This window comes from Artemia sp. Qi Xiang Cuo, chromosome 4, assembly GCF_049724085.1.
Source record: "Artemia sp. Qi Xiang Cuo chromosome 4, ASM4972408v1, whole genome shotgun sequence".
NCBI lineage: Eukaryota > Metazoa > Arthropoda > Branchiopoda > Anostraca > Artemiidae > Artemia > Artemia sp. Qi Xiang Cuo.
The window spans coordinates 317,507-338,388 of record NC_142797.1 but is presented as its reverse complement, the minus strand read 5'-3'; the positions used below and the strand labels follow the sequence as shown (position 1 = coordinate 338,388).

At 36.8% G+C, this 20,882-nt stretch overlaps 1 protein-coding gene across 1 annotated transcript in view; it reads left to right on the top strand.

Moving 5' to 3' along the window:
• The window catches only part of LOC148952658 (uncharacterized), a 104,390-nt gene that overhangs the window by 24,243 nt on the left and 59,265 nt on the right, over positions 1–20,882 (top strand). The gene's annotated exons all lie outside the window — the stretch shown is intronic.

Sequence of the window (20,882 nt, the reverse complement as noted above, 5' to 3'; positions counted from 1 at the left end):
GGGTCATAATATTAGATTTATAGGAATTCACTTTTATTTTTGACTGGGCTGCTTCACTTGCAACTTCTTTGAGAATTTCCATTGCTATTCAAATCGACGAAAATATCTCCATCCTTGTGTTAAGACATCTCCCAGTGACATCAGAAATAGAACTTAGTCTCCTATTTTAGGAAAGTAACCCATTGTTGATCTTTTGGTGTTGCCTGAAGGAGCTAGCTCAATGCTGATAATAATGTGGTTTTAAATTCTGGATTGTTAAATTAATGGAATAAGCTATAGGTGGTGTTATGGTATTAGTTCTTTCGTAAGTTTTTTATAGAAGGCGTTGTCGTAGAAACTTCAAAAGAGGCTCATTCGATTGGAAATTCAAAGGACTAGTGCCCTTTTTAATAGTCGGAAGTGATTGGAGGGCAACTAGCCCCCCCCGCCCCATCATTCCCCCAAACACATCCAATCAAAATTTTGAGATAGCCATTTTGTTCTGCGTAGTTGATTTCCAGATAGAAAATATCTTTTTGAGAAGGACACTACCCCACCACCCCAGGGACATGGGTTTTAAGTTATGTCCTGCGGGCATATAAGGCTTTTATAGAAGGCGTTGTCGTAGAAACTTCAAAAAAGGCTAATTTGATTGGAAATTCAAAAGGCTAGTGCCCTTTTTAATAGTCGAAAGTAATTGAAGGGCAACTAGCCCCCCCACTCCCATCATTCCCCCAAACACATTCAATTAAAATTTTGAGATAGCCATTTTGTTCAGCGTAGTTGATTTCCAGATAGAAAACATCTTTTTGAGGAGAACACTCCCCCACAACCCTCGGGGCAAGGGTTTTAAGTTATGCCCTGGGGGCATATAATGTTTTTATAGAAGGCGTTGTCGTAGAAACTTCGAAAAAAGGCTCATTCGATTGGAAATTCAAACGGCTAGTGCCTGTTTTAATAGTCAAAAGTGATTGGAGGGCAACTAGGTCCCCCCCCCCGCGCCCATCATTCCCCCAAACACATCCAATCAAAATTTTGAGATAGCCATTTTGTTCAACGTAGTTGATTTCGAAATAGAAAACATGTTTCTGAGGAGGACACTCCCCTAAAACCCTCGGGGCAAGGGTTTTAAGTTATGCCCTGGGGGCATATAAGGTTTTTATAGAAGGTGTTGTCGTAGAAACTTCAAGAAAGGCTCATTCGATTGGAAATTCAAAGGGCTAGTGCTTTTTTTAATAGTCAAAAGTGATTGGAGGGCAAATAGCCCCTTCCCCACGCCCATCATTCCCCCAAACACATCCAATCAAAATTTTGAAATAGCCATTTTGTTTAGCGTATTTGTTTTTCCGTATTTGTTATGCCCTGGGGGCATATAATGTTTTATAGAAGGTGTTGTCGTAGAAACTTCAAAAAAGGCTCATTTGATTGGAAATTCAAAGGGCTAGTGCCCTTTTTAATAGTTGAAAGTTATTGGACGGTAACTAACCCCACTCTCACGCCCACCTTTTATAGGCAGCGTGCTAGCGCTGCCTAAGTAAAGAACGATGTGGGCACAATGTGTTGTTTTTTGTTTTTTTTTCTCCATTTTCGGGCACTTCGTATCGAAGGAGGCGTCGCAGAAACTTCGAAAAGGGCTTATTCGATTGGAAATTGGAGTGGCTAGTACCCTTTTCAATCTTCGAAATTGATTGGAGGGCAAATAGTCCCCCCAGGCCCCTCATTCCCCCAAACACATCCAATCAAAATTTTGAGATAGCTATTTTGTTCAGCGTAGTTGTTTTCCATATAGAAAATATGTTTTTGAGGAGGACACTCCCCCACAACCCTCAGGGCTAGGGTTTTAAGTTATGCCCTGGGGGCATATAAGGTTTCTATAGAAGGAGTTGTAGTAAAAACTTCAAAAAAGTCTCATTCGTCTGGACATTTAAAGGGCTAGTACTCTGTTTTTTAGGTCGAAAGTGACTGGAGGGCACCTAGCACTTCCCCCCCACGCCCGTCATTTCCCCAAATCCCGCCACTTAAATTTTTCAGAGATCCATTTTGTTCAACGGAGTTGAGGTCCAGATATACAAAACGTTTTTGAGGAGGAGACTCTCCCATAACCTTCGGAGCCAGGGTGTTAAGTTATATCATTGTGGATATAAGGTTATTATAGGAAGTGTTGTCATAGAAACTTCAAAAGGGGCTTATTTGATTGAAAATTTAAAGGGCTAGTTCCATTCTTATTAGTCGAAAAGTGATTGGAGGGCAACTAACCCCCCCCCCCCCACGTCCATCATTCACCCAAACACATCCAATCAAAATTTTGAGATAGCCATTTTGTTCAGCGTGGTTTATTTCCAGATAGAAAATATGTTTTTGACGAGGACACTCCCCTTCAACCCACAGGGCAAGGGTTTTAGGTTATGCCCAGGGGGCATATAATGTTTTTACAGAAGGCGTTGTCGAAGTAACTTCAAAAAAAGCTCATTCGATTGGAAATTCAAAGGGCTAGTGCCCTTTATAATAGTCGAAAGTGATTAGCCGGCAACTAGCCCCCCCCCCCCATGCCCATCATTCCCCCAAAAACATTCAACTACAATTTTAAGGTAGCTCTTGTGTTCGGCGGAGATCATTCACGGTTAGAAATTAGATTTTTCAGAAGGATACTCTACCAAAGCCCTCAGGGCAAGTCGTTTAAGTTATGCCTTGTGTCCAGATAAGGTTTTTATAAAATACATTACCGTAGAAACTTCAGAAAAGGGCTCATTCGATTTGACATTCAAAGGGCTATTGTCCTTTTTAATAGTCGAAAGTGATTAGTAATATTTTTGTTGTTGTTGTTGTTGTTTAGACCAGGGCACTTCGTATTGAAGGAGTTGTCGTGGGAACTTTGAAGGGAGCTCATTTGATTGAAAATAGAAAAGGCTGAAGCCCTCTTTAATAGTCGAAAGTGATTTGAGGGTGACTAATCCCCCTTCCACCCCCCTCCCATTTGCCCATTATGTTTAAAAACTAAATGTTGCCTCAAGATTAAATCAAAATGCACTGTGATAATGCTAATTCCCAATAAGGCATCTCAGCAGTATCCCAATAACGACTGGGGGTATTATGTTCAAACTTTCGGGGCTACTTCTGCTCTTAAAATTTAACCAAATCAAAATAGTGTAAGTGTATCAAAGCTATCAAAGAAAGTAAACAGATTTTCTTGCGAATGGTATCAAGGTTTCTATATCAGGTCAACTAGAGGAGGTATGAAACAAAATTAAACAGTACTATTTTTGTCCAAATTTTTAAAATGGTGTATGTTGTTAAAAATTGCTTAAAATTTTTCTCCTGCATACAAATAGCAGGCCAAACTATGAAGTCTTAAAAAACGAAAATATATAAAGTGTTATTTTTTCTTTCCCTGAAAACACTATGTCAATATAAAACGAACAGAAATTAATTAAAAAAAAAAAATTCCACAAAATAAGTTTTTCAAAGAAAAGTAAAGAACTCCATTAAACAAAAAATAAGCAAAAATAAAATCAAATAATCTACCAAGCTCGAAACTACCACAAATCAGCATTGATAAATAAATGAAACCCAGAACGAACAGAAATTAAAATAGATAACCGAGTTAAACTCAAAACGAGCGGAAATTAACATAAGTTGGGCGCAAAACCCATACGCCTTCCCAGGGCCAGAACAAAATTTGCACTTTACTGAAAAAAATATAAATGTTTTTACTTTTATAACTTTAATAAATCGAATAATTTTAACATTTTTATTACTAAATATCAGTATATGTATATTAAACTGACAATGCACATTCATTTGTATATTTTCAGTAAAGTACAAATTTTTTCTGGCCTTGGGAAGGCATAAGGGTTTTGCGCCCAACTTATGTTAATTTCTGCTCGTTTTGAGTTTGACTCGGTTATTTATTTTAATTTCTGTTCGTTTTGGGTTTCATTTATTTATCGATGCTGATTTGTAGTAGTTTCGAGCTTGGTAGATTATTTGATTTGGTTTTTGCTCATTTTTTGTTAAATGGAGTTCTTTACTTTTCTTTGAAAAACTTATTTTGTGGAAAAAGTTTTTTTTAATTAATCCACTAAAGGGCAAAATGTATTCCCATATAGACAACTTCTTGCAATGATGTGCGGCATAGAATGCTCTTTGGGGCTGCTTTCTTAGACAAGTAAAAACTTTTAAGGGCTATAAAAATGCTCTTAGAGTCAGAGCAGCTTCTTATATTAGCCCCAGGGCTAAAGGAGAGATACGATGTTGGCAGCCTTGGTTAATGCAATGACTTCAGCATGAAATTCAGTCAAGTATTTATCAAGCTTGAATTTTTTAACTATAAATTTAAATGGAACAAAAAATCCAGCTCTAACCTTATTACATTTTAGAAGCATCAGTAAATATATGTACTTGATGGAAAATTCAATCAAGAAGTCAGATTTGGGACCCCAGCCCGTGACAGATAACATTGTTACATTTAATATTCTGATACATGACGATTTTTTTGGATTTATTTAAGTTTTGAATATAAGCCTCCTGTTGAAATGACGCCCCAGCCACTGACACATCCAACAGATTATCATTGGCAGCGCAATGGTGCTGCCTAAGCAAAGAATGATGTTGGCGCAATGTATTATCTTTTGTTTTTTTTTTCTTTTAGAACAGGGCACTTCGTATCGAAGGAGTTGTCGTAAAAACTTCGAAAACGGCTAATTCGATTGGAAATTAGAAGGGGTTGTGCCCTTTTTAATAGCTGAAAGTGATCGTAAGGGAACCGACACCCCTTACACGCCCACCATTTTCCCAAACACATCCAATCAAAATTGAGATAGCGATTTTGTTTAACTCAGTCGGAAGGTCCAAAAATTATATCTTTGAGGATGACACTCAAACCACAGCCCTCAGGGCGAGGGTTGTAAGTTTTGCCCTGCGGCATACAAGGTTAAATATTAAATAAACAATTAAATAAACAAATCAATGCAAACAAACATATAATAGATATTAATGTAAATTAATAAATCAATCTTAAAACGAGTGAAACTTTTAAACTTAAATTGAATATGCAAATCAAGCTTGAAACGAACAAAAATCACCACAAACAAGAGTTCGGGTATGATCTCCTTCTCTCACTTTCAAAATCTTGGATCAAATGCATCGTTGGCGTTTTACTGAAAACCCATTTTATGACTAATATCTTTTCTGAACTCAACATGGAAAATAATCATTAAAAGTATAGTAACATATTGAATGGATAAGGTTTCAGCAATTAACATCATTATACATCGAATTTTCAGTTTAATTTATTAGCTCTTTTTAAATTTGTTAAAGACGAATATAGTTTCCCTACAAACAAGTGTTTGGATACCGTCTCCTTTTCTAACTGTAAATAAAAACCAGAAGCCTACTGTGTCATTGGCGCTTAACTGAAAAGGGATTATATTACAGATATTTTCTTTTCCAGTTCTCATAGCATTGAAAATACAGATAGAATTGCAAGGAAATAAATCCTCGGGCGTTCGGATCTTTCGACAGCATGTGTCGTTACACACTAAACACTCAGTACGATGTTGTTTAGGTTCACCGTGACAGTTAGAGGTAAGTATAGTTTTCCGTAGAGCGCCAATGACGCAGTAGGTTTTAGACTTTTACAGTGAGTGAAAGAGGTCATACCCAAACTCTTGTTTGTGGTGATTTTTGTTCGTCTCAAGCTTGATTTGCATATTCAATTTAAATTTCACTCGTTTTAAGATTTTTTTATTAATCTACATTAATATCTGTTGTATTTTTTTTTGCATTGATTTTTTATTTAATTTCTGTTCGTTTTAAGTTTCATTTATACTTCAATAGGAAAATATTCTTTTTAGTTTTAAGCTTGATATTCTTATTCAATCTAAGCATTACTCTCTTTAAGATCTATTTATTCATTTATATCATTAGTTATTGTACTTTTTTTTTGCTATGATGGTTTATTTAATTTCTATTTGTTTTGGGTTTCATTTATTCTTTAATAGTAATTTCTGGTCGTTTTGAGTTTGAATATTAAAAGGTATTTGTATCTGCTGAGCTTAAGTTTAAAATGGCCTTTACTTTTCTTAGAAATAATTATTTTTCGGAAAGTTTTTTTTAATTAATTTTTGTTCGTTTTTGATTGCAAAAAATTTCCAGTTTTTAAAAATTCCTTATTTAAAAATAATAAAAAAAAAAAAATATTCATCAAAGTTTGAAAACTGGTATCAAAGTAACAATATCAAAGTGAAAAAATGGGTTTGTGTCAACCTCGGAGTTTTTATTATCTGATGTTTGAACTATTTTTAACAAAATTGCTATCTCAAAACTTTTATCGGATGGGTTTGGGGAAAAAGGGTGTTAGATTAAATTAAACTTCGGTCTCTTTTGACTCTTTAAAAGTGAACTAGAACTTTCTATTTTCAATAAAATGAGCCCTCTCAGAAGTTTATACGAATATTACTTCTATAAGAACCATATATATCCCCAGAGTATAACTTACAACGCCTATTCCTGAGCCCTTGGGGGTTGTGTCGACCCTGGAGTTTTAATATCTGATGGTTGAACTATTTTTAACAAAATGGCACCTGACATTTTTGTCGGATGGGTTTATCCATCCGATACACCCAAAGGAGGGGAGCTCGGGAGGGGCTAGTTGCCCTCTGATCTCTTTTCACTCTAAGAAAATGAACTACAACTTTTAATTTCCATTCAAATGAACCCTCTCTGAAGTTTATACGAGCATACCTTCCATAAGAACCATATATGGCCCCACAGCAATACTTATAACGCCTGCCCCGGGTCGGGGGGGGATGTGTCGACACAGGAGTTTTTCTTATCTGGTCTTTGAACTATTTTTAATGAAACGACCATACGTAAAGGAGTTTTTGTTATATGATCTTTGAACTATTTTTAACAAAATGGCTACCTCAATTTTTTTATCAGTTGTATGCGGTGAAAAGGGGCTTGGGGGGGGGCGGTTGCCCTCTGATTACTTTTGACTCTTTAAAAAGGCACTAGTATTTTCGATTTTCAGTTTAACGAACCCCCTTTGAAGTTGATGTAAAAACCTGTGTGTGAAATGCACCTGGGAAAAAAATCACCGTAGTATGGGGGGAGGCTAGCTGTCCATCGATCCCGTTTGACTCTTAAAAAGTGAATTAAAACGTTCAATTTCCAATCAAATGAGCCCTCTAGGAATTTTATACGAACATACCTTCCATAACAACCATATATGCCTCCAGGGCATAACTTACAACGCCCACCTCCGGGTCCTGGGGGGCTGTGTCGACACCGGAGTTTTTATTTATCAGAACTTTGAACTATTTTTAACAAAATGTCCATCTCAAAATTTTTATCTGATGCATTTAGGGCGTGGAGGAGGGGGGCTAGTTGCCCTTTGATCTCTTTTGACTCTTAAACTTTCAATTTCCAATCAAATGAGCCCTCTCCGAAGTTTATACGAGCATCCCTTCCATAAGAACTATTTATGCCCTTAGAGCATTACTCATAACGCCTGCCTGCGTGCCCTGGCGGGTTCCGTCGACACAGGGATTTTTCTTATCTGACCTTTGAACTATTTTTAATGAAATGGCTGTTATAAAAAATTTATCGGATGGGCTTAGGGAAAAAAGGGTGTGTGGGGGGGGACTAGTTGCCCTCGGATATCTTTTGACGCTTAAAAATTGAACTAGAACTTTCAATTTCCAATAAAATGAGCCCCCTCTGAAGTTTATACGAGCATCCCTTTCATAAGAACCATATACGCCCCCAGGACAACACTTACATAGCCTGTCCCCCGGGGTCTGGGGGGCGTTTTTGTTATCTAATTTTTGAACAATTTCCAAAACACAGGCTCTCTCAAAATTTGTAGCGGGCGGGTTTGGGGAAAAAAGAGCGTGGTGGGGCTAGTTTAACTCTCTTGACTATTAAAAATTGAACTAGAACTTTCAATTTCCAATCAAATGAGCCATCTATGAAGTTTATACGAGCATCCCTTTCATAAGAACCATACAGGCCCTTATGGCATAACTTAGAACGCCTTCCCCTGTGCCCTGGGGGGTTCTATTGTCACTGGATTTTTTCTTATCCGAGCTTTGAACTATTTTTTAACAAGATGTCTATCTCAAAATTTTCTTCAGATGGATTTTGAAAAAGAAGGCGTCGGGGGGGGGGGGCTATCTGCCTTCGGATCTCTTTTGACTATTAAAAAGTGAGCTCGAACTTTCAATATCCAATCAAACGAGCCCTCTCTGAAGTTTATACGAGCATCCCTTTCATAAAAACAATATATGCCCCAGGGCATAACTTACAACGCCTGCCCCCGGGCCCTGGGGGGTTGTGACGACACCTGAGTTTTTGTTATCTGACTTGAAAAATTTTTAACTTAATGGCTATCTAAAAATTTTTATTAGATGCATTTGGGGAAAAAGGGGCGTGGGGGGGGGGGGGCTAGTTACCCTCCAATCTCATTTGACTCTAAAACACTGGACTGGAACTTTCAACTTTCAATCAAATGAGCCATTTCTGAACTTTTTATGAGCATCCCTTCAATAAGAACCATATATTCCCCCAGGACATAACTTATAATACCTGCCCTCGCGCCATGCGGGGCTGTGTTGACCCCTGAGTTTTCGTTATATGGTCATTGAACTATTTTAAAAAAAGCTATCTCAAAGTTTTTATCGTATGGGTTTGAAGAAAAAACGGCAGGGGGGGGGGGTTCTAGGTGCGCTCCAATCTCTTTTGGTTCTTAAAAAGTGAACTAGAACTTACAATTTCCAATCAAATGATCTCTCTTTGCAGTTAATGTGAGCATCCCTTCCGTAAGACCCATATATGCCCCCAGGGTACAACTTACGACGCCTGCCCTCGGGCCCTGGTGGGTTGTGTCGACACCGGAATTTTTGTTATATGATCTTTGAACTATTTTTAACAAAATAGCCATCTCAAAATTTTTATTGGATGAATTTTGGATAAAAGAGTTTGGGGGGGGGAAGCTGGTTACCCTCCGATATCTTTTGACGCTTAAAAATTGAACTAGAACTTTCACTTTCCAATCAAATAATCCCTCTCTGAAGTTTATCCGAGCATTGCTTCCATAAGAAACATATATGCCCCCAGGGCATAACTTACAACACCTGCCCCCGGGCCCTGGGGGGCTGTGTTGACCCCTTAGTTTTCGTTATATGGTCATTGAACTATTTTAAAAAAGCTATCTCAAAGTTCTTATCGGATGGGTTTGAAGAAAAAAGGGCATGGGGGGGGGGGTTGCTAGGTGCGCTCCAATCTCTTTTGGTTCTTAAAAAGTGAACTAGAACTTACAATTTCCAATCAAATGATCTCTCTTTGAAGTTAATTCGAGCATCCCTTCCATAAGACCCATATATGCCCCCAGGGCATAACTTACAACGCCTGACCCCGGGCCCTGGTGGGTGTGTCGACACCGGAATTTTTGTTATATGATCTTTGAACTATTTTTTACTAAACAGCTATATTAAAAATTTTATTGGATGCATTTGGGAAAAAAGAGTTTGGGGGGGGGGAAGCTGGTTACCCTCTCATATCTTTTGACGCTTGAAAAGTGAACTAGAACTTTCAATTTTCAGTCAAATGAGCCCTCTCTGAGGTTTATAAAAGCATTGCTTCCATAAAAACCATATATGCCCCCGGGGCATAACTTATAACCCTTGCTCCTGAAGACTGTGGGGGGAGTGTCCTGCTCAAACATAAATTCTAGAACTTTCAACTACGTTGTACAAAATGGCTATATCAAAATTTTGATTGGATGCGTTTGGGGAAATGGTGGCTGTGGAAGGGGTGTCAGTTGCCTTAGAATCACTTTCGACTATTAAAAAGGGAACTAGCCATTTAAATTTCCAATCGAATGAGCCCTTTCTGAAGTTTTTACGACAACGTTGTCTTAACAAAACCTTATATGCCCCCAGGGCATAACTTACAACCCTTGCCCTGAGGGCTGTGGGGGAGTTGTCATCCTGAAAGACCTAATTTCCAGAACTTAAAACTTCGTTAAATAAAATGGCTGTCTCGAAATTTTGATTGGATGTGTTTGGGGGAAAGGCGGGCGTCTGAGGGGGGTTAGTTGCCAAATATATATTTAAAATATAAATGTTTTTACTTTTATAATTTTAATAAATCAAATTATATTAAGATTTTCATTACTAAATATCAGTAAATGTATATCAAACTGACAATGCACATTCATTTGTATTTTTTTCAGTAAAGTGCAAATTATGTTCTGGCCTTGGGAAGGCATAGGGGTTTTGAGCCCAACTAATGTTATTTTCTGGTCGTTTTTAGTTAGACTCGGTTATTTATTGTAATTTCTGCTTGTTTTGAGTTTCATTTATTTATTGATGCTGATTTGTGGTAGTTTCACGCTTGGTAGATTGTTTGATTTTATTTTTGCTCATTTTTTGTTTAATGGAGTTCTTTACTTTTCTTTGAAAAACTTATTTTGTGGAAAAAGTTCTTTTAATTAATTTTTGTTCGTTTTATATTGACATAGTCTTTTCAGAGAAAAAGAAAATAATACTTCAAATCTTTTCGTTTTTTTAAGAATTTAGAGTTTTCATCAGCAATTTTTAACAGCATACACCCTTTTAAAAATCTGGACGCAAATAGTATTGTTTAATTTAGTTTTCTACCTCCTCTATTTGACCTGAAATGGAAAACTTGATACCATTCGCCAAAAAATCTGTTTACTTTCTTTGATAGCTTGGATACACTTACGCTATTTTGATTTGGTTAAATTTTAAAAGCAGAAGCAGACTCAAAAGTTTGAACATAATACCCTTAGTCGTTCTTGGGGTACTGCTGAGATGCCTTATTGGTAATTAGAATTAACACAGTGCATTTTATTTAATCTTATGGCAACATTTAGTTTTTAAAAATAAAGTCAAATGGGAGGGTGGGTGTGGAAGGGGGATTACTCTCCCTCCAATCACTTTCGACTATTAAAAAGGGCATCAGCCCTTTCTATTTTCAATCGAATGAGCCCTTTTCAAAGTTCCTGCGACAACTCCTTTGATACAAAGTGCCCTGGTCTAAACAACAACAACAACAACAAAATAATACATTATATCCACATCGATCTTTCATAGGCAACGCTGTAGCGTTGCCTATAGTAAAGGCCATACGGCTCCAATGTTTTATTACTTATGATTTTTTTTTCCCAGAGGCACTTCATATGGAGGGGGTTGTCGTAGAAACTTCAAAGGGTGATCATTCAATTGGAAATCAGAGTTCTAGTGCCCTTTTTAATAGTCGAAAAGGATTGGAAGGCAAATACTCCCTCCCGACGCCCATCATTCCCCCTAACACATCTAATCAAAATTTTGAGATAGCCATTTTGTTCAGCGTAGTTTATTTCCAGACAGAGAATATGTTTTTGAGGAGGATACCCCCCACATCCCTCAGGGCTAGAGTTTAAAGCTATGCCCTGGGGGCATATAAGGTGTTTATACAAGGCGTTGTCGTAGAAACTTCAAAACAGGCTCATTAAATTGGAAATTAAAGAGCTCATGCCCTTTTTAATAGTCGAAAGTGATTGGAGGGCAACTAGCCCCCCACCCACGCCCATCATTTCCCCAAACACATCCAATCAAAATTTTGAGATAGCCATTTTTTTCAGCGTAGTTGCTTTCCAGATAGAAAATATGTTTTTGAGGAGGATATCCCCCACAACCCTCATGGAAAGGGTTTTAAGTTATGCCCTGGGGGCATATAAGGTTTTTAAAGAAGGCGTTGTCGTAGAAACTTCAAAACAGGCTCATTCGTTAGGAAATTAAAGGGCTATTGCCCTTTTTAATAGTCCAAAATGATTGGAGGGCAACTAACCCCCCCCCCTCCCACGCCCATCATTCCCCTAAACACATCCAATCAAAATTTTAAGACAGCCATTTTATTAAACGTAGTTTTAAGTTCTGAAAATTAGGTCTTTGAGGATTACAACTCCCCCAAAGCCCTCGTCAAAAGAGATTGAAGGGCAACTAGCTCCTCTCCCTCCTACACGCCCTCTTTTTCCTCCTTCTTTTTTTTCCTCCATACCCGGGCACTTCGTATCGAAGGAGTTGTCGTAAAAACTCCGAAAAGGGCTGATTCGATTGCAAATTGGAATGGCTAGTGCCCTTTTTAATAGTTGAAAGTGATTCGAGGACAACTAGCCCCCCCCCCCCCCGCAATACCCCAAACACAACCAAAAAAAATTTTGAGATAGCCATTTTGTTCAGCGGAGTTGAATAGAAGGTCACGCTGGCTGGCTGGCTTGGATAAGGTCACGAGACACGAACACTGCATGTACTAGTATATAGGAAAGTACGGGTTAAAAAAAAGTGCCAAAGAGGGCAACATGAAATCTGGCTTGGCTAAAAGTTTCTTTTTGACTGGCATGATGTTCAGGGGGTAACCCTGGTTATACCAAGATGGTTATAAAATGCCTGCTTCTTTATAATTCCTTTTTAAATAAGTGATTATAAGATGATTTGGTACTTCTCAATTAACTGGTGCACACGAGAAGTCAAGTTTGGTTAATGCTAATGAAATAAAACAAAAATAGATCCCGGATGTGGTCTATTTCGGAGTCATACCGAAATTATATGGAAAAGGAGCTAGCTGAAGTCAGGAAGGAAAATCTATAATTAAAACATGCAAATAATAATAAAAGCTATTTTCTTTATAATTCCTTTTTAAATAAGTGATTATAAGATGATTTGGTACTTGTCAATTAACTGGTGCACACGAGAAGTCAAGTTTGGTTAATGCTAATGAAATAAAACAAAAATAGATCCCGGATGTGGTCTTTGGAGGCTCATTTATATTAAAATTTAGTTATTCTTGACTCTTGGTGGTAAGTTTTTTAATTTCAGAGTACCAGTTCTTTGGTTTATCATGGCGCAAGTATTTAATTTTATTTTTATAATAGGCTCTGGCAGCTTTTCTAATTTGACTTTTTAATTCCTTTCTTAACTTATTTGCTTCAGCTAAATTACCCCTCTTAAATAAGCTTATTTTCGTGCGGATTAATATTTTTATGTGATTATTTATGTAAGGTTTATCACTGGAGCACTTTCTTAGTGCTCTTTTCTGGCATTTTACTGGGAATTTTACTGCTGAAAACCATGTTGTGACCAAGATGGGCCCAGGATTGCACAAAGCCTCCATTCATGGAGGTCCCTGGGACTTCTTGTTGTCCGGTTCTAAGCCGGCTTAAGCACTTGGGTGTAGACTTGAGAATATATGTGATCCCCGTCCTGCACTGGTATCCGGGATCATTGCTTTCCCTGCGGTGAAAATAATTTCAATGATTTAAAAAACATGAAAATTGGAACTTGGAATGTTACGACATTAAAAAATGACTATCGTATCGACATTTTGACTGACGAATTCAGACGATTCGAACTGGATTTATTAGTAGTTTCAGAATTCATATCCCAGGGGTAGGAAGCATGAAATTAGAGTCCATCTTAATAGCCCCCCCCCTTAAAGTAGTCTAACGTAGTGCAATTTACCAAATTAACGCAAGTTTGCATTAATTAAACTTGCTCATAACGTAAGTTTATCGGATCAACATATTTTGCGCCCCCCCCTAAAAAATCCTGGATCCGCCCCTGAAACCATCACATCTATTCCACCAGTTATTTGAAGAAAAAAAAATTCCTTATTTTCACAAATTTCATCAACCCCCCGCCCCCTGTGTTATCAAATAATAAAAATTCCAAAAAGTTTAGTCCACGGGATGTAAATAAAATATTAATTAATAATTTGTATATAAATAAGTTAATCCGCGACATCAAAATCAGATAAAAATTTTGAGATAGGCATTTTGTTAAAATAGTTCAAAGTTCTGATAACAAAAACTCCGGTGTCGACACCCATCAGGGCCCAGGGGTAGGCGTTGTAAGTTATGCCCTGGGGCATAACTTATTAAGGGGGGTTTATAACTTATGGGAAGGGTTTTTGTATGGGAAGAACACATAGGAAATCTATTATAATTATCCAATTATATTGTTAAAATACATACTCTGTGATAGATACAAAATTGCTTTGGCACACAAATTCCTATTAAGGTCAATTCCAAACAGCCGTGATCCCTTTGTGTCAGCAAGTGAAATGATCTAAACCCCCTTATTGGAGCTATTTTTTCAATGCATTCATTGTTATAAATCGCTGTCAACAAGGTATGCAAACTGTCTATTATTCATATATAAGGTTGTTATGAAAGAGATTATGGTATTGATTTGGATAATAGCCTCATTTGATATAAATTGAAAGCTCTAGATCGGTTTTTTAAAACCAATAATACTCAGACAGTACGCACACCCATCCCCATGCCAAAAAAAAAACTTGAAACTTTTTGCAATCAAAAACGAACAAAAATTAATTAAAAAAAACTTTCCGAAAAATAAGTTTTTCAAAGAAAAGTAAATGCCATTTTAAACTTAACCTCCGGAGATACAAATACCTGTTAACATTCAAACTCAAAATGACCAGAAATTACTAATAAAGAATAAATGAAACCCAAAACGAACAGAAATTAAATAAACAATCATAGCAAAAAACATACAACAAGTAATAATATAAATGAATAAATAGATCTTAAAGTGAGTAATGCTTAAATTGAATATGGAAATCAAGCTTAAAACTAAAACAAATATTTTGGTATTAAAGTATAAATGAAACTTAAAACGAACTGAAATTAAATAAACAATCAATGCGAACAAAACATACAATATATATTAATTTAAATGAATAAATAAATCTTAAAACGAGTGAAACTTAAGTTGAATATGCAAATCAAGTTTGAATCGAATAAAAATAACTACAAACAAGAGTTTGGGTATCGTCTCACTACAGAAGCGTAAAACCTACTGCGTCATTGGGGCTTTATTGAAAACGAATTATATTACAAATGTTTTCTTTTGTACTTAATATTGAAAATAAATATTAAAATTACAGTAAAATTTTGAACTGATGAGCTTTTGGAAATAAATATCATTATGCATCAAATATTCAGTTTAATTTATTATTTCTTTTCAAGTTTGGTCAAGACAAATATAGTTTCACTACAAGCAAAATTTGGATACTGCCCCCTTCCTTAACTGTAAAAACCTAAAGTCTTCTGGGTCTTTGGTGCTTCACTGAAAACGAATTACTCGTATATTACAAATTTATTATTTTCCAGTTCTTACATCATTGAAAATGAAAATAAAAATTACAGTGAAAAAAAAACTTGAACTAATTGATCTTTCAACAATTAATATCATTATATATCTAATATTCAATTTGATTTTGTTTATACTTTCCAAGACTGTTCAAGACTCATAAAGTTTTGCCATTTTTTTTAAACTGTGCAATTTTTTTAACTAATCGTGTTAGTTTATTATGAAAACATTCAATGGCTTCTAGGCATTTCTATTTGAGCGGATAACTGCACCTCAAACTTTGTGGAACATGTATTTTCTTGCATGAAACACCAAAATATGATAAAATGTCAAGTTTCGGAGTGTTCCACCACTCGCAAGCAAGTGCTATTAGCATTTTTGAATCTGCGTGGTCAATTTAGGGAGTGGAGGGTAGACTAATACTCGTAGCAGCCCCATACCGTCATGGTATGGTTCACATTTTCGACACCTCGCATCCGGACTATCATAAAATCTACCAGGCACACAACTACCCCAAATGAGTATCAATAAATAAATGAAACCCAACACGAACAAAAATTAAAATAAATATTTGAGTCAAACTCGAAACGAGCATAAATTAATATGAGTAGGGTTCAAAACCCGTACGCTTTCTAAGAACCAGAATATAATTTGTACTTTACTGAAAAAAAATTCAAATAAGTTATCTGAAAAATGTGCATTGCCCGTTTGATATACATATGGTGAAATTAATTCCATAAAATCTTAATTAATTTTTTATTTATTAAAGTTACAAAAGTGAAAATATTTCAAAGAATTGTTTTCAGTAAAGCACCAATGACACAGTAGGTTTTAGGCTTTTGCAGTGAGACGATACCCAAACTCTTGTTTGTAGTTATTTTTATTTGATTCAAACTTTATTTATATATTCAATTTAAGTTTCACTCGTTTTAAGATTTATTTATTCATTTACATTAATATATATTGTATGTTTTGTTCGTTTTTATTGTTTATTTAATTTCTGTTCGTTTTAAGTTTCATTTATACTTTAATAGCAAAATATTTATATTCGTTTTAAACTATATTTTCATATTCAATCTAACCATTAATCGCTTTAAGATCTATTTATTCATTTATTTTAATACTTGTTGTATTTTTCTTCCTATGATTGTTTATTTAATTTCTGTTCGTTTTGGGCTTCATTTATTCTTTGTTAGTAGATTCTTGTCTTTTTGTGTTTTAAGTTTAGCAGTTCTTTTCATATCCATATCTTAAGTTTAAAATTTACATTAATTTTATTTTAAAAACAGATTTTTATGAAAGTTTTTTTTTAATTAATACTATAAAAATGTCAAGCCTTCCAATTACTTTTGACTATTAAAAAGGGCACTAAGCCTTTCGAATTCCAATCGAATGAGCCTTTTTCAAGTTTCTACGACAACACTTCCTATAAACACCTTATATGGCCCCAGGGCATAAATTACAACTCTTACCCTAAGGGCTGTGAGGGTGGTTGTCATCCTCTAAGACCAAATTTCCAGTCAACTACATTACACAAAATGGCTATCTAAAAATTTTGATGGGATGTGTCTGGGAAAATGGTGGGCGTGAGAGGGGCGTTAGTCTTTCTCCAATCACTTTCAACTATTAAAAAAGGCACTAGCCCTTTCAATTTACAATCAAATGAGCCCTTTTGAAGTTTCTACGACAACGCTTTCAATAAAAACCTTATATGCCCCCAGGGGATAACTTACAACCTATGCCCTGAGGGCTGGGTGGGGGGTTGTCATCCTCACAGACCTAATTTCCAGAAATTTCTACTACGTTGAACAAAATGGCTATCTCAAAATTTTTATTGGATGTGTTTGGGGAAAGGGTGGGCGTGAGAGAGGGGTTAGTTACCCTCCAATCACTTTCAACTATTAAAAAGGGCACTAGCCCTCTCAATTTCTAATCGAATGAGCCCCTTTTGAAGTTTTTATGACAACTCTATCATTAAAAACCTTATATGCCCCCAGGGCACAACTTAAAACCCTTGCCCTGAGGGTTGTATGGGAGTGTCCTCCTCAAAATCATATTTTCTATCTGGAAATCAACTACGCTGAAAAAAATGGCTATCTCAAAATTTTGATTGGATGTGTTTGGGGGAATAATGGGCGTGGGGGTGGTTAATTGCCCTCCAATCACTTTCGACTATTAAAAAGGGCACTAGCCTTTTGAATTTCCAATCCAATGAGTCCTTTTTGAGGTTTCTACGAGAACGCGTTCTATAAAAACTTTATATGCCCCCAGGGCATAACTTAAAACCCTTGCCCTAAGGATTGTAGGGGAGTGTCCTCCTCAAAAAAATATTTTCTATCTGGAAATCAACTACGCTTAACAAAATCGTTATCTCAAATTTTTTATGGGTTGTTTTTGGGGAAATAATGGGCGTGGGGTGGGGGGGCTAGTTGCCCTCCGATCACTTTCAATTATTAAAAAGGGCATTAGAACTCTCGATTTCCAATCGAATGAGCCCCCTTTGAAGTTTCTACGACGACCTCTTCCATATGAAGTGCCTCTGGGAAAAAAATAATAATAAATACGATTAAGTTTAGTGTTACCCATCAAAGGCTAAGAGCCTGAGGAAATAAGCCGAATTTTTGAAAAAAGGGGGAAATACCCCTAAAAGTCATAAGAATCTTATTGAAAATCAAACGATCAGATTCAGCGGATCAGAGAACCCTACAGTAGAGAAGTTCCGAGCTCCTATCTACAAATATGTGAAACTGTATTGTTTGCCAGAAAAAAAGTCACAGATTTTTTTTTTTTTTTAAGTGTGATCATATCGAACCAATAGTCCTAGAAAATCACAAGAGGGCTCATTCGAACCGAAATTAAAAGTTCTACTGCATTTTTTAAGTGACCGAAAAAAATTTGGGGCAACTAACCCCCCTTCCACGCCCTTTTTTCAAAAAGTCGTCTCATCAAAATCTTGACAGGCATTTTGTTCAGTATAGTTGAAAGGTACAACAACAATGTCTTTTGAGATGACACCACCCCTAGAACTACCGGAGGGAGTGTACCATTGAAGAATTGTTTGCGGTAATAGAAAAGATTTGCTCGTGGCGATAGAGATTTCTCCTATAGCGCCACTTATAGCGATGGGGATTGTGTCAACTAGGCTAGCACCGCTCTCAAGTAATGAGAGAAAATTGAATATGTAGACATACAAATGTGGCTTCTTCTTTCTTGAGCTATCTGGAGATCAGATTCCTTTGGGAGCCTTTACCTTGGAGACTGGCGAACTAGTTACCCGTTATCGGACTACACTTAGACATATAAGAGAAACGAACACTCATAAAAAGACAATAGATTTATTAAACTTACATGCTTAGTTGTACAGCAATGGGTCACTTCAAGGACAATAAATGGTGACCGAGATTATTTGCGGTGCGAGCTCTTTTAGATCCAACATAACATTCAAATTAAGAACACATTGACCCCACTCCCAAACGCAGTTCTTTCGTCCTGCGCTATAGGGACTGCCTGCCATTGGCTTACGTGGCCCAAGGACGCGAGCCCTCGTCCAATAATCCGTCTTAAATATTTTGATGATTTAGGCGTTCACACGGTTCTTAGCGTTTAAACGTCCTTAAAAATATTGTGCGTAACACTTTTCTTATTGCTCATTGTCTTAGCGAAATCCAAAGACTGCAGTTTCTTTTCTTTGCTGATTAAGGACTTTTTCATTTTTGAAACTAGATTTAGCTTAATTATAGGAGTCCGAACTAAAGAAGGAACTTTATTTTGGTATTTCAAATATATCGTGTTTTACTCCCGGTACATGAGGACCACAAGTTATGAAATCATAATGCCCATCGTTTAAATATAGTATTTGTTATAGCGAAGTATACCGACATTTTTCAGAGAGGGGGGGGGGAGGGGATTTTCGGGGGATAGATTTTCTACGGGAAGAATTTTCCATTGGGATGGAAGTTTCAAGGGTGAACTTTCCAGGGAAAGTTTTAAACGGTGGGAACTTGCCCGAATTCGTATACGAAATTTGTTTTATTTGTATTACTTTCTCGTTGTCGTCCCCATTTTACATGTGGAGATGATTTGTGGGAATTGTCCAGAGGAAATTTTCAGCGGAGTTGTGTTTCTCTGGGGATTTTTACGTGGGAAAGGGATTGTCCACGGGAACAATTTTCCATGAGGGAATTATCACCAGGAGACATTTTTTACTTGGGAGGATTTCCAGGAAATATTTTCCTTAAAAAGATCAGAAATTAAATATAAACAAGTTCTTTCTTAAAATGGAAGTATGCTAAGGAGTATTTTTCAGGCGGAATCGTAAGCAAGAAATTTTCTGGGAGGAATTCACAGCAAGGATGGAATTGTCCGGAGGTAAATTCCCAGGGAAAAACTTACATGGGAGGAAATTTCTACGGAAGAATGTTTTATGGGGTGATCTTCCATGGAGGAGGGAGGATTTCCTAAGATTACTTGAAAAACGACCAGAAATTAAATATAGAAAAAACAAGATTTTCTACCGAAAGTAAAGAACAACTTTCAAACTTACGACGAATAGAAATTATTCCGAATATGAGAGGAGTTGCCCATTCCTCAATACCCCGCTCTTTACGCTGAAGTTCATCCTTTGGTCTCAATTCTTCAAGAACGATTCTTGAACCACAAGGGCCGTGTAATTGGATCAAAACCTTTATTAAACGTTATTCAAACCTTAAGCGTAAAGAGTGGGGTATTGAGGGGGAGAAGCCCCTCTCATATACGCCATCCTAGCCGCGTGGTTGGCGCGCTAGATTCGGAATCCTTTGGCCGAAGGGTGGGGGTCCGATTTCTGGTGTGGCCGGTATTTTCCTTTGGAACCAGGGTCGGTGGCGTAATACTTTAAGCTCAGCAACGGTCAACCCAGCTCTAGATGGGAACCTGGATATCTCTGGGGAAGGTAGGCAGGAAGGGTATGCGAAAATATAGGAGGACTGGCCCCCAACCCCCCACTGCACTTCCTGGCTGAATGGCGTTGAAACGGAGTACAGCACCGCCGACTTGGACTTTAAGGGTCTAGTTTCGTATCCTTTTTATACCCCCCTCATATACGGAATACTATCTGTTCGTATTAAGTTTTAATGATGCTCCTTACTTTCAGTAGGATAAACTTTTTTTTATTTAATTCAAAGTCAGGACTCCAACCAGGAACGTTTTGCTTTTTAAGTTATTCCTCTCCTTAAACTGGTAGAAAAGACACCCTTCTCCCCCCCCCCCCATCCCATAAAAAAAAATTAATTGTGCAATAATCCCTTTTTTGTAGATTTGCCATCTCCAAAACCATCCTAAGATACCCCCCCTTATCTAAGGGTTGAATTTATGTGTACCTAAAATACATCCATTCAAAATAAAAACTTTTGGTAGCTACAATATTATCATATTTTAATTAAATACCTGAAACATGAAAAAATCATGCTGCAAACGACATCTACATTAACCGAGGCATCAGTTGAAACTAAAAAGTCTCTTTCAACGGAGCTTAATATATCATATATTAACATCTTCACATCTGGGTAGGACAAGAAGGGTACATCTGGATTTCCTTTTTCCTGTACGCTTAGGCTAGAGAATGCCAGCTGCCGATGCAATATTAGTGCCAAACTAGTTGCCCGAATTTTATCGACTAAAGGACAAGAGAAAAACGTTAAATGACAAAACATTTGAAACATTAGGATTCACAGAATACTCAGAAGTTTA